Below are 13,439 nucleotides of genomic sequence, written 5' to 3'. Positions count from 1 at the left end.
CCAACTTTTCAATTTACCTAAGTACGCACGTGGTCCGACTACCGGGGAAGTTCACCCTCGGCCGACTTTGTCCGAATCGAGTCGCTATTGCCGACTCGGATCCGGCGTAACCGAGCGGAATTACCAAAGTCGGGCCGGACCAAATGAACAAGTTACCAACACCAATCCTCAAGCACGCGTCATGTCGAGCCAATGCAAGAAACACAAAACGAGCTGATACATTCAACAATTGGGGTATATTTATACAGTAATAATGGGGAACTAGGGAACACAAAAGAGCAGAACTATACCGAATGCAATAAATGCAAGTATATACAGTGAACAAAGCACTTAACAGTTTACTACTTGTAAGACGGGCCCATGGACACACATACGCACACACACACACACACACACCCAAGAAATGGTGGCTGATGCCTTTAATGCGGACTTCAGCTCAGAGGGACAGATGAGCTGAAGCCCAGGGTCTGCCTCGGACCTTTCCACCTCGTGTGGTCTTCAAGCTGTTTGGACCGGGCACCAGCGTGGGCGAGTGAGATCCAATCACCGCGAGCCGCGATACTTTCCGAGCTCCGGCGGATCCCCTCGTGCTCTGGACCACATGCTGGTGAGACGAGGCGCCGATCCTTCCTGACCCGATGCGTCGCTTCCCCGAAGAACCACCGACCAAGATGAGGCCAAGAAGTCGCACCAAACTGGGAACCAAGCAGAGACCGCGGAGAGCTCCACACACCAAGAAGAGCCAGCCGAGCCAAGATGAGGCCACGGAGCAGAACAACAGCCAGCAGAAGAACCAACTACTCCAGCCGAGCTGAACCAGCACCAGAACAACAACCATCAAGCCAACCAGAGGGTCCCCTTCTTATCCCTCTCAGCCCCGCCTCATTACCGGCGTGACTCATTTGCCCTCGTGCGCCACCCCCCCCCCCCCGTAATCGCAGGCGGGGGCTGTTTACGTTGCTTTCTGTCGGACCTGCCTCAACCGTCATTCCTGTTTACACTGTTGAATCACGGGATGGGAGGGTTCTTCTTCTTCTTAGTTGTGGAGGAGGGTTGTTCTGATTGAACCCTCACTATTAAAATGAATCACAGCGCATTTACATCGATTTACCCATTAAACAATGGAAGGCGAGCTATCTATAGAACACGTACTTATAGAGATAACTGAGCAAAAGGACCTGAATGTTGAGTGCGATTTCCAAATTCGTAACAATATCTATGGGTAAGAGTCATGTTTTGCCTGTTTTAGATCTGGCAACATTGAGCGCATTACATCAGTCGAGCAGTTACAAGATGGCAGCTCCCTTCGAAGCATGCACCACGGAGGAGCAACATTCTGTCATCCATTTATTTGGGAAGTGAGGGTGTGAATCCCAGTGAAATCCATCGCAGAATGAAAATTCAATGTGGTACACAGGTTTATTGCTGCAGCACTTGTAGGACTGGGACAGGAAGTTTAAAAGTGAAGTGTCCAGTGTGGCAAACGCTGCTCGCTCAGGCCAGCTTCACAGCCGACACACCAGAAATGGTTACAGGAGTTGAGCATGTGCTAAGGGGAAAATTGTTGCGTTTCGCTGGATGCCGTGGTCTCCGAATTGAACAGTAGCCATGGTTCAGCACACTTTGTCATTCACAACGTGCTGAGGTTCCGCAAAGTGTCTGCAAGGTGGGTGCCAAGACAACTCACACCCGAACTGAAAGAACGGCGAGTGGACGTATCTGAAGAACTTCTGCGACGTTGCGAAACAGAAGGCGATGCTTTCTTACAATGTGTAATGACTGGGGATGAAAGCTGGGTCGACTACTTTCAGCCGGAAAAGAAGAGGGCAAGCAGAGTGGTGCCATTCAACTTCACCGAAGCTCAAAATATTCTGCACACAGCCGTCTGCTGGAAACATGATGCTGACGTTCTTCTGGGATAGCCGAGGCCCACTTTTAGAGCATTACATGCCCAGAGGGACCACAGTCAGCAATGCATTATACTGCAACCTCCTGAAAAATCATTCGAAATCAGCAATCAGATTAAAACGTCGTGGCCTACTCACTACCGGTGTTTTGCTGCAGCATGACAATGCTCGGCCCCATACTGCCCGCGCTACAGCTACAACAATCGAGGACATGCATTTTGCGTGTCTTCCTCTTCCACCCTACTCGCCAGACCTCACCCCTTCAGATTATCACATCTTTGGGCAACTTAAAGAATCGCTTGGTGGAATCACTTTCTGATCTGACGAAGAGGTCCAACAGGCGGTGCGACAGAGACAGAGACAGAGACAGAGAGAGACAGAGTGAGAGAACTTGCAGGCATGACCATTATTCAAAGAAAGATGCAGGGATGGTTTCACATGATAATCTCTTGTGACCATCCCTACCTTGTTTACATACGTTTTGGCAAACCATCCCTATATCCTTTTACATTTTGAAAAAAATCGTTTTTCATTAATTGTTTTAGTGCTATTGAAATATGTATTTACATGCGAGAGAGTTTTATTTTGATTGCACGACCAAATTATGTGTGAAAGCACTGCATTAAATGGTGTTACTATTATATAATACACAACATGGCCACAAGTATGTGGACACCTGCTCGTCCAACATCTCATTCCAAATCATGGGCATTAATATGGAGTTTGCCCCTCCCCCCCCCCTTTGCTGCCAAAACAGCCTCCACTCTTCTGGGAAGGTTTTCCACAAGATGTTGGAACATTTATGTGGGGATTTGCTTCCATTCAGCCACAATAGCATTCGTGAGGTTGGGCGCTGATGTTGGGCAATTAGGTCTGGCTCGCAGTCAGTGTTCCAATTCATCCCAAAGGTGTTCGATGGGGTTGAAGTCAGGGTTCTGTGCAGGCCAGTCAAGTTCTTCCACACCGATCTCAACAAACCATTTCTGTATGGACCTCAATTTGTGCACGGGGGCATTGTCATGCTGAAACAGGAAAGGGTCTTCCCCAAACTGTTGCCACAAAGTTGGAAGCGCAGAGTCGTCTCGCATGTCATTGTATGTTGTAGTATTAATATTTCCCTTCACTGGAACTAAGGGGCCTAGCCCGAACCATGAAAAACAGCCCCAGACCATTATTCCTCCTCCACCATACTTTAGAGTTGGCACTATGCATTCAGGCAGGTTGCGCTCTCCTAGCTTCCGCCAACCCCAGATTCATCAGTCGGACTGCCAGATGGTGAAGCGTGATTCATCACTCCAGAGAACGCATTTCCATTGCTGCAGAGTCCAATGGCGGTGAGCTTTACACCACTCCATCCGATGCTTGGCATTGCGCATGGTGATCTTAGGCTTGTGTGCGGCTGCTCGGCCATGGAAACTCATTTCATGAAGCTCTCGACGAACAGTGCCTGTGCTGACGTTGCTTCCAGAGTCAGTTTGGAACTCGGTAGTGAGTGTTGCAACAGACGACAGACGATTTTCCGTGCTACATGCTTGAGCACTCGGTGGTCCTGTTCTGTGAGCTTGTGTGGCCTACCACTTTGTTGCTGAACTGTTGTTGCTTTTAGACATTTCCACTTCATAATAACAGCACTTACAGTTGACCGGGGGCCTGGTGTTGGCTTCATGGTTCGGGTGGCGGCTTGGGATCCTAGGGTCTTGAGTTCAAGCCCCGTTGGGCGCTGAATTAAATACACCAGGAGGTTGACTCAGCCTGTCATCCCTCCGAGGTCGGCAAAATGAGCACTAGTGTACTGGTAAGGGGGACACTGCATCAGCAGCATAGCCGCGTCCCAACTCATGATGCAACCAGCAGCCACAGGCTGCACTCGATAGAGAGAGAGAGAGAGAGTTGACCGGGGCTGCTCTCGCAGAGCAGAAATTTGACGAACTGACTTGTTGGAAAGGTGGCATCCTATGATAGTGCCATGTTGAAAGTCACTGAGCTCTTCAGTATGGCCCATTCTGCTGCCAATGTTTGTGTGTGGAGATTATATGGTTGTGTGCTTGATTTTATACATCTGTCAGCAATGGGTGTGGCTGAAATAGCCGAATGGACGAATTAGAAGGGTTGTCCACATAGTTTTGGCCATGTAATGTATCCTGGGCGACAATAATTTGTGGGTTTAGCAAAGCAAAGCATATTTAAATAGTCCAGTAAATAAAACCAGAGTGCTGTATGTGATATGTCCCTGGACTTATCTAAAGAATCAAAGGTGGGAGATGACCACGAACAGATGAAGATGACCAGACTTGAAAATGGTTTTCTCTCGTTAATATGGAACAATCCATCCATCCATTGGAACCATACTCTGTACAGAGCGTCGGTGCTGCCGAAGCAGTTTCCTTGACTATTGGGCACAATCCTGGACGGGTCGCCACTCCGACACAGGATACTTGAATGATTCGATCATCCCCAGCAAGCTGGTACTCATTTTGCCAACCTCAGAAGGATGGCAGGCTGAGTCAACCCCCTGGTGGAGTAATTCAGCGGGTAACGAGGATTGAACTCAGGACCCTTTGGATCGCAAGCTGCCACCCTAACCACTGAGCCAACACCAGGCTTATATGCAACAATATTCTGCATGAAAAAATGAAGAAACCTCACAACCGGAAGAACGTTCCGATTTGGTGGTCCCACACCCACAACGCTGATTGGCAGGTGTGGTCCCGTCTACTCGTTCCCTTCCGATTACCGTGCAGAGATAGTCTTGCTTACTTTTTGTGGAATCCTTTCAAGTTATGAAAATTTTGACCAGTCATGGACCTTCTCACTATAAAACGTAACATATTCCTGTTTAAAACAAGTCGAGCTTAAACCAATTTTGAGTTTGGTTCTCGAAAGAAAAGAAGAGTGAGAATTGCATTGCAATGCATGTCCAAACTGGTCCCAATGAAGAAGAAGAAACTCTACAACACACAGTGTTTGGGTCGATTCGGCAATATCAAAGGAAAAGTAACTTTCAATGACTGATATCTTCTGTAGACCGGAAACTCCATCAGGCTGTGGACGAAAGCCTTGTATGTGGTCAGGACTCAGGTGGGCCAAGGGAGGGCTTTCCATGACAGAGGATGCCCAGTCGGTGACAGGCTTTGGAGGCCAGTTTGGGAATGTGGCTTTCCAGGAAAGATCATGGCAGCAATTGAGACTCAAAAGCTTGAATGAAAGGACTTCTTCAAGAGGATCGTTGACAAAGTAGATGGGGGGGAGTGGGGGGGGGTTCCAGACGGTCCTTTCGGAGAGACATAGTGAGAGTGTGCGATTTGTCAGGATTGAAAGACATGTTCTATGTGTTGGACCAGCTTATGATTTTATCCAGATCTGCAGAGAGTGAAGAAGCTGCTGCTTGCCGGGGATGACAGATGATACGGCAGAGGGTGGAGTCATCAGCAAAGAGATAGAGGATTTTCCAGAGAGTTGGAGAGATCATTGATGAAAACCAGAAAAAGAACAGGGCCCAGAACACTGCCTTGAGGAACTCCAGCCTGGACAGGAAGAGGGGAAGAGAGAACTCCATTAAGGGCCACACATTGGCTGTGACAGGAGAGGAAGTCTGTGAGCCATGAGTGGAGATGTCCTTGGATACCAGAGTAAGAGAGTTTGGTGAGCACGACAGGGTGACAGACCATATTGAAAGCACGCGATATGTCGAGGGAGATGGCTCCGATTTCAAATCTAGCATTGAGAATCTCCATCCATTCTTGGGAGAGCAGAAGTAGCATATCCAGTGTCGAGTGATCTGGTCTAAAACCAAATTGATGTTTGGAAATCAAGCCATTGGAGAAGAGGAAGGATTTCATTTCTGAAGCGATGATGGATTCCATAACCTTGCTGATGATTTGGAGAAGGCTGATTCGTCTGTAGTTGCAGGGATCTGTTTTTGTACCTTTTTTATGTTGAGCGGTAATATTTGCTGATTTCAAAGCAGATGGCAGGTGACCTTGAGCAAAGAAGAGGGTGAATAGAATAGAGAGAGGGTGAGCAAGAGCAGAGGAGCATGTTTTTAGGACACGTGGGCTGATGCCGTCTGGACCGGTTGCAGAATCTGAGTCGAGGTTTGACAGGAAACACTCTACTTTGTCAGGAGAAAAGGACAGAGAGTCCAGGGACAGCTGGGTGCAGCTGGGTAAGGTGGGTACAGAAAGTGATGGGTTTGGGACACAAGATTTAGAAGCAAACACCGAGTTTAGGTATTCAGCCTTTTCACGTGCCATGTCAGATGTGCGGCCATTTGAGGTAAGGGAGGGGATGGAGGGGGAACATACACCAAAAAAGACTTAACTGGACACCACCAGGATTTGGAGGAGGGAGACAGGTTTGAGAGATCAGATTTGAGATTAGAAAGATGTTTCCTAGCTCTCCGGAGGGTAGAGACACACTTGTTTCGAGCTTTGTGAAAGGAACTGAGATTGCCTTCAGTTGGATTCGCCTTCCATGAGGGGAAGGCAAATTGTTTCAGGACAACTGCCTCACCACAAGCTTCAGTGGACCATAGGTGGGATGAAGGGGAGGACAACTGAAGGTGCGATGTTATAAATCTGTGCATGATAGAGCAAAATTATTTGAAAGAATTCCCAAGATGAGTTGATGTCGGAGAAAGTAGAAATGAGAGACCAGGCTAGAAGTTTGATGGCTGCTCGAAGTCCCTGCCAGTCAGCCTGAATGAAATGCCAGACTCGACGGCGCTGAGGTGGTTCTCTAATAACAGTCAGAGAGATGTCTTCTTTGACAAGCATGTGGTCAGATGATACGGTAGAGGGTGGAGTCATCAGCAAAGAGATAGAGGATTTTCCAGAGAGTTGGAGAGATCATTGATGAAAACCAGAAAAAGAACAGGGACCAGAACAATGCCTTGAGGAACTCCAGCCTGGACAGGAAGAGGGGATGAGATAACTCATGGGAGTGGAGGGGCAACTCTGCCACCAGGACGAAGCTCAGGTCTGTCATGCCGGAGGAGGGAGTAACCAGGGAGAGATACTAAGGAGTCAGACACCTCTTGAAGGAGGAGAGTTTCTGTTAAGAAACCTTCATGCCATTCAGAGCCCTTACGGATTACACCCTTCAGATATTAGACCCTTGACCATTTTGAACTTGAGACCACTTGGACCTTTTTATATCCATATTTATATATCTCTCACTCTCTCTCTCGCTGACATTAGAACAACCTAGGGGGCAAAGTGTGTGTGTGTGTGTGTGTGTGTGTGTGTGTGTGTGTGTGTGTGTGTGTGTGTGTGTGTGTGTGTGTGTGTGTGTGTAAGCGGAATCTGAGAACGGGGTGGGGAGGGGGGTGTGGGGTGAGGGGTTAAAGCACTCTATGCATGGATAAATTTGTCTTCCTTTCCTTCTCCTTCTCATCCAAAATTTTTGGCAAATATAACGACTAATTGGTCCATCAGCAAAGTGAGATGCTCGACTTTGCTCGTATACATATAAACGCCATGGTCATGGTGTCTCTCTCTTCTCCTCTCTTCCTCTCTCTCTTTCTATCTTTCTTTTTCATGCATGGCAACATCATTTATGTTAAACTCCAAACTTGGGGTGCAAATACAACTTTGTGTGTGTGTGTGTGGGGGGGGGGGGGTAACATCGGCTATGTGGCCGTGGCCTCGTGCGGTGGTGTGGGGAGTGGGGAGTGGGGGCATAAAAATCCGATGTAAATGTGTACCGTGTAGCGCCACCTGGTGGTGGTGGTAGAGGGTATTACAATTTTCCTTTTTTACCTGGGTAATGCTGAGGTTAAAGCAATCTTCACACAGGTAAATTTGTTCTCCTTCCATTCTTGTACCCCTCCCCCCCCAAAAAAAACGAAACGGAGGGCCTATCAAAGCCTGTCATGGTGCGTGAGACATTCCTCGTAGGAAGGGACTGGCAGGGGGTAAATGTGGAGAGGGGTTTGTGGACGGGGAAGGGGGTTCAGGTACTCTACGTTCGGGTAAATTTGTCTTCCTTGTCCTTCTCACCCACATGTTTTTATAGACATGTTGTACAAGAAACGGATAAACTTGCTTCAGGTTCACATGATAACTTGGAGCAACAAGTGCGATGAAGCCCTCAAAGCGGGAGAGAAACGCCATTGTTTCAGCCGTTTCATTCCAGGGAGCGAACGGGCTGTGATTAAACGAAGCTCGGAAGATCGAATCCGGATCAAGTTGGAGAGTTTAATGAACATTCATTATGAGAAGTCTTGCAAAGGAAGACGCAATGACCCAGGCGATGAGGGCCGCGTCCCCGCCGACGCTGCGACGCCCGCCCGTCCCCGTTAAACCGCAGATCCCGCGCTCCCTCACACGAGTCGGATTAATAATATCTCGCCTGTTTATTTTAAGTCTCTCGCTGCCGACTCGACTGCTTTCCAAGGGATAATAAAAATGAGATTTACTTCTAAAATGGCGATATTTTGAGCGCGTATTTAGGAATCCGCCAGTGACGGCTTCATGATTTCATGGCTCGGCTCGTCGTCCCTCAGCCCGCGGTTATCCGTGTACGATGTACGATGTACGATGGACGGTGTACGGTGTACCGTGTACGTGCACACGACATGCTCCCTCTCAGCGCTCGAGTGAAAACAGCCCGCCAGTTACGATGTCGTAAGCGTTCTCGAAAGGATCGTGCGTGGCCTGAGTGAAGCACTTGTCCGTGTCAGCATGTGACGTCAGGCCTGACTGACTGTTACTCAACGGTTCGGTAAACTTGGTGAAGAAGAACAAGCAGAAGAAGAACAAAGAGAAGAAGAAGAACAAAGAGAAGAAGAAGAACAAAGAGAAGAAGAAGAAGAAGAAGGTTTTGCTGACCTTCCGGCGGCTTCGCCCACTGGACTGGCAGGATCACCGAGAGCCTCGAGGTACGCGCACTCGCCTCCATATTCGAATCCTGCCTGACTCGGATGTTACCCGTCTTCCTGGTGATTCATCAACGTGTCCCTCGGATGCTCGTTAAACTGGGCGTCCCGTTTGTCGGCATCAGGTGGTGATCTCACGGTGTCCGTCATAAAGAGTAGGCGAGCTATCGCCGGCACCGTGAACAACTTACAAATTCCTGCCCTAAGTTTCCTCTAAATTCGGTCCTGGCCAGCCGGTTCTTGAAAGACTTGTGCCAAGCAAGCTTCCCCCCGGAAACCCCACAAGAACAAGCTCTTTTACGGGTGTCTGTATCGTGTACAGGTGTGTACAGGTGTGTACAGGTACACGTGAATCCGCAATTACACTTCTTGAAAACGTGATTCGGGTCACGTCGATTCACTTCAATACCGAGCACAACTTACATTGTTATTAGAATTATTATTATTATTATTATTATTATTATTATTATTATTATCGCTCCCATTCCATTAAGGGGCACGCACGCAATCACAGGGGTGCGTCCCACGGTGAAATAAAGCTCGTCCAGCGCTGTTGTTAATGGGCCAAAGGTGTTGGACGGCAGAAACAGCTTAACGTCTCAGATAACGCCGCGAGTCAGAAACCCGAGACGCCAATTACATGGCTAGGGTAATTAAAGGCAATTCCCGCTAATTAGGGCAACTGAACTCCGAACATCCGCAGATATGCAGCGCTCGAGGGGACATGCGGACCGCGCACCCGTGCCTTAAGTGTGCGCTCGGGCGCACGATGCAGCGGCTTGTAGGTAACCATGATCGGGTGCACAATGCAGCGGCTTGTAGGTAACCACGATGCAGCGGCCTGCAGGTAACCATGATCGGGCGCACAATGCAGCGGCTTGCAGGTAACCACGATGCAGCGGCCTGCAGGTAACCATGATCGGGCGCACAATGCAGCGGCTTGCAGGTAACCATGATCGGGCGCACAATGCAGCGGCTTGCAGGTAACCACGATCGGGTGCACAATTCAGCGGCTTGCAGGTTACCATGATCGGGTGCACAATGCAGCGGCTTGCAGGTAACCACGATGCAGCGGCCTGCAGGTAACCATGATCGGGTGCACAATGCAGCGGCTTGCAGGTAACCACGATCGGGTGCACAATTCAGTGGCTTGCAGGTAACCACGATCGGGCGCACAATTCAGTGGCTTGGAGGTAACCATGATCAGGCGCACAATTCAGCGGCTTGCAGGTAACCATGATCGGGTGCACAATGCAGCGGCTTGTAGGTAACCATGATGAGCGCACGATGCAGCGGCTTGCAGGTAACCACGATGCAGCGGCTTGCAGGTAACCACGATCAGGCGCACAATTCAGTGGCTTGCAGGTAACCACGATCGGGCGCACAATTCAGCGGCTTGCAGGTAACCATGATCGGGTGCACAATGCAGCGGCTTGTAGGTAACCATGATGAGCGCACGATGCAGCGGCTTGCAGGTAACCACGATGCAGCGGCTTGCAGGTAACCATGATCGGGCGCACAATGCAGCGGCTTGCAGGTAACCACGATGCAGCGGCCTGCAGGTAACCACGATCGGGCGCACAATGCAGCGGCTTGCAGGTAACCACGATCGGGTGCACAATTCAGCGGCTTGCAGGTAACCACGATCGGGCGCACAATTCAGCGGCTTGCAGGTAACCACGATCGGGCGCACAATTCAGCGGCTTGCAGGTAACCACGATTGGGTGCGCAATTCAGTGGCTTGCAGGTAACCACGATCAGGTGCACAATTCAGTATTCAGTGGCTTGCAGGTAACCATGATCGGGTGCACGATTCAGTGGCTTGCAGGTAACCACGATCGGGTGCACAATTCAGTGGCTTGCAGGTAACCACGATCAGGTGCACAATTCACTATTCAGTGGCTTGCAGGTAACCACGATCGGGTGCACAATTCAGTGGCTTGCAGGTAACCATGATCGGGCGGATTGTAACCATCAAGACGTTTCTTCAATTTGCAATTGGAAAGAAACCATGGGAGTTGTTAACCCTGGATGTTATCGAGTCAAGATTGTCGTTGGTATGCATTGGAGCCACACACACGAACGCATGGACAGGCAGGTCCAGATGAAGGAGCTTTGAGGGGCAGAAGGCTAATCGGGGAATGGCCATAGTGGGTAATGTACTCCATGTTGGATAAAAATTCATAAAATCATGAAACGAATTTAACTGCCTGATGTAGCGCACACGCACACACAGTTGGTTCCACCGAATAAGTTTCTTGGCAAAGATCATTCTGCGCGGTTTGCCATCCCTCTCCCAGCAGTAGTTAGGGCAGAATTTGTAATTTGTTTCGGGTGCCAGCGATAGCTCGCCGACTCTTCCTGAAGGACACCGTGTGACCTTCAACATCCATCAACTAATGCCTGCAGACGGGACGCCCAGGTTAACGTCCATCCGAGCGACGACACAACGATGAATCGCCATTCCCACGAAACACCAGCATGACCGTTTATAGCTTCGAACCCAGGCCAGACAACCTGCCTACAGGTGAGTGTGCATACCTGTCGACCATCCTGTGAGCCTGATAATCAATTTATTGAACCAAATTTCCAAAATGCTGAACAACAGATACGCACCACAAAGGTACCGGTGATCGTTGCCGACGTCTCTTCTCCCTTACTTGACCTTGAAGCCAAATGAGTGTTCTTTCTCGCCTTGGCTGCGGCAAAACTCATCACTGATGTCGTAATTCAAAAAAGTTACAATTTCACTCTCAACACCAGTAGGACCTAAAGCAACTGAGCAACCGTACGTTACAATACTTGATTAAGAGGACCGGAGGCTGTGGATCGCTGTCATCCGAGTTCAGCCGAAGAGGACACTTAAGAAGAAGAATAATAATAATATTGTTACCCACTATTGTTGTAGCCATTATTAGCTTGTGGGTCAATGCAGCCCTGTAAACCAGAAAGCGTTTTCCTATGAAACACACCTTTCGATGACAAACACATTGTGTGTTATGCGTTCAAGAAGTAGAGCAAATGAGGTAATGCTTAAATGTTACCGCCACTTAGAAATCCCTTAATGCCTGGAAATGGACTTGTATGAAGGAAATGCTTCAAACATCTGCCCAATAAGGTTTCATGACTTGTGTCATTGCTAGATATGCGGGATCCGGGGTGAAGACATCAAATGTCGAGCTTTGCTGCTGTGCGGGTGGCTTCAAATATGACTGCCGGTAATCATCGAACGGACGAGCAAGTACTGTGTTGGAGTCATCAGGAGGAACATGGATTGGACTCGGGTTGAAGTCTCCACTCCATTACCCTCCAAACCCAACGCAGGCGCAGGCAAGTGAGACTTTCTGCAAGAATTCACTTCTCCCTAAACAGAAAGATTTCAACGTCCAAGGAACAAAGAACAAAGATGTCCGGAAGGACCCGGACAGATAGATTTCAGCAGCGACTCCCCAGGCTCAAAGGCAGCGACAGGTACAAGCTACCAGAGGCCTGTCCTGCATAGCTCACAGGTAGTGCAGTCTGTTAGATTGCTCATGGCAAACAATCTGATTACAAACCGGTGCTTTGCTGGCAGGGCATCAAATCATAAAGTAGGTCGCCCTTTCGGAGGAAGTGGTAAACTATCTGCCCTGTTTACCTGTACTTGTTGGTAGATATTAAATAAGCCTTAAAATGGAAGGCCATTATGCAGGTGTGAGTGCTCCAGACAAATTCCTGCTGACTCAATGCTCTGACTCAGCGAAATGACAAACCACAGAAACTGCTTCCGCAGGCACATCGCACGTGTCTGTGGAAATGTACGTACGACGTGCACACGGGAAGAGGCCATGGACCATTGCTCAAACAGGGGCAGTGGGAAAAGGTCACAAGGGTTTTCACAAGTATACATTAGCACCAGTCTTGGACAGAAATGAGTACATGGGTCTGAACCCCCTTACCTCCCCCTCCCCCCCTATCATTGCCAACCCTCCAGCATTCCCCTGGATTATCCGAGGAATTGTTGACCACATCCCAGGCTCTCTGTTTTGACTGACATCATTCTAGGATTTCCTCCACACACTATTAGAATTTTTATTGTCTTCGACACAAGGGTTATAATAGTAACTCAAATCATGTCCGCGCATACAATGATAAATCGAAAGGCCACTCAAAGGTTTCCAGCAGGATGGTCTTGCATCTGTGTACTACAGTTAAGTAAAGTACGAAGGCAACCATTTACGCCTTATAAAATGATGTGCAGCGTGGACGTTCAGATCGCTGTGGATGGACAACATGAGACTGAACAGCATGACAAGACAGCCAAGCATGGGGGTCTGCTCAACTAAGTGAGGACACAGCCATGAGCCATGTATTTCCACCACGACAGGGAACTGCCGGAGGTGTGCGCGATCAATTGAATACAATATTCCATTCCTTACTGCAGAAAACTTCTCCAGGCTGGAAAAAATTGTTTCTTGACAACATTACCCTGGCTTACTCATTTGCTAGAATGAGAAGGACAACCGTCGTTATGCACACGATCACCACGAACTTCCTCAAAGGAATGGCATGCTGTGAGACTCGGATGGTCCAAAAGACCTTCCCTCTGAAATATAGTGAAGGATGAACCAAGCGATATAATCCTTGCAATTGTCAGGATCAAATTTGCTTTGCAC

This window comes from Eptatretus burgeri, chromosome 5 (genome assembly GCF_056783735.1).
Source record: "Eptatretus burgeri isolate ZD-2024b chromosome 5, Ebu_testis_v1, whole genome shotgun sequence".
NCBI lineage: Eukaryota > Metazoa > Chordata > Myxini > Myxiniformes > Myxinidae > Eptatretus > Eptatretus burgeri.
Note: the sequence above shows the minus strand (reverse complement) of the source record.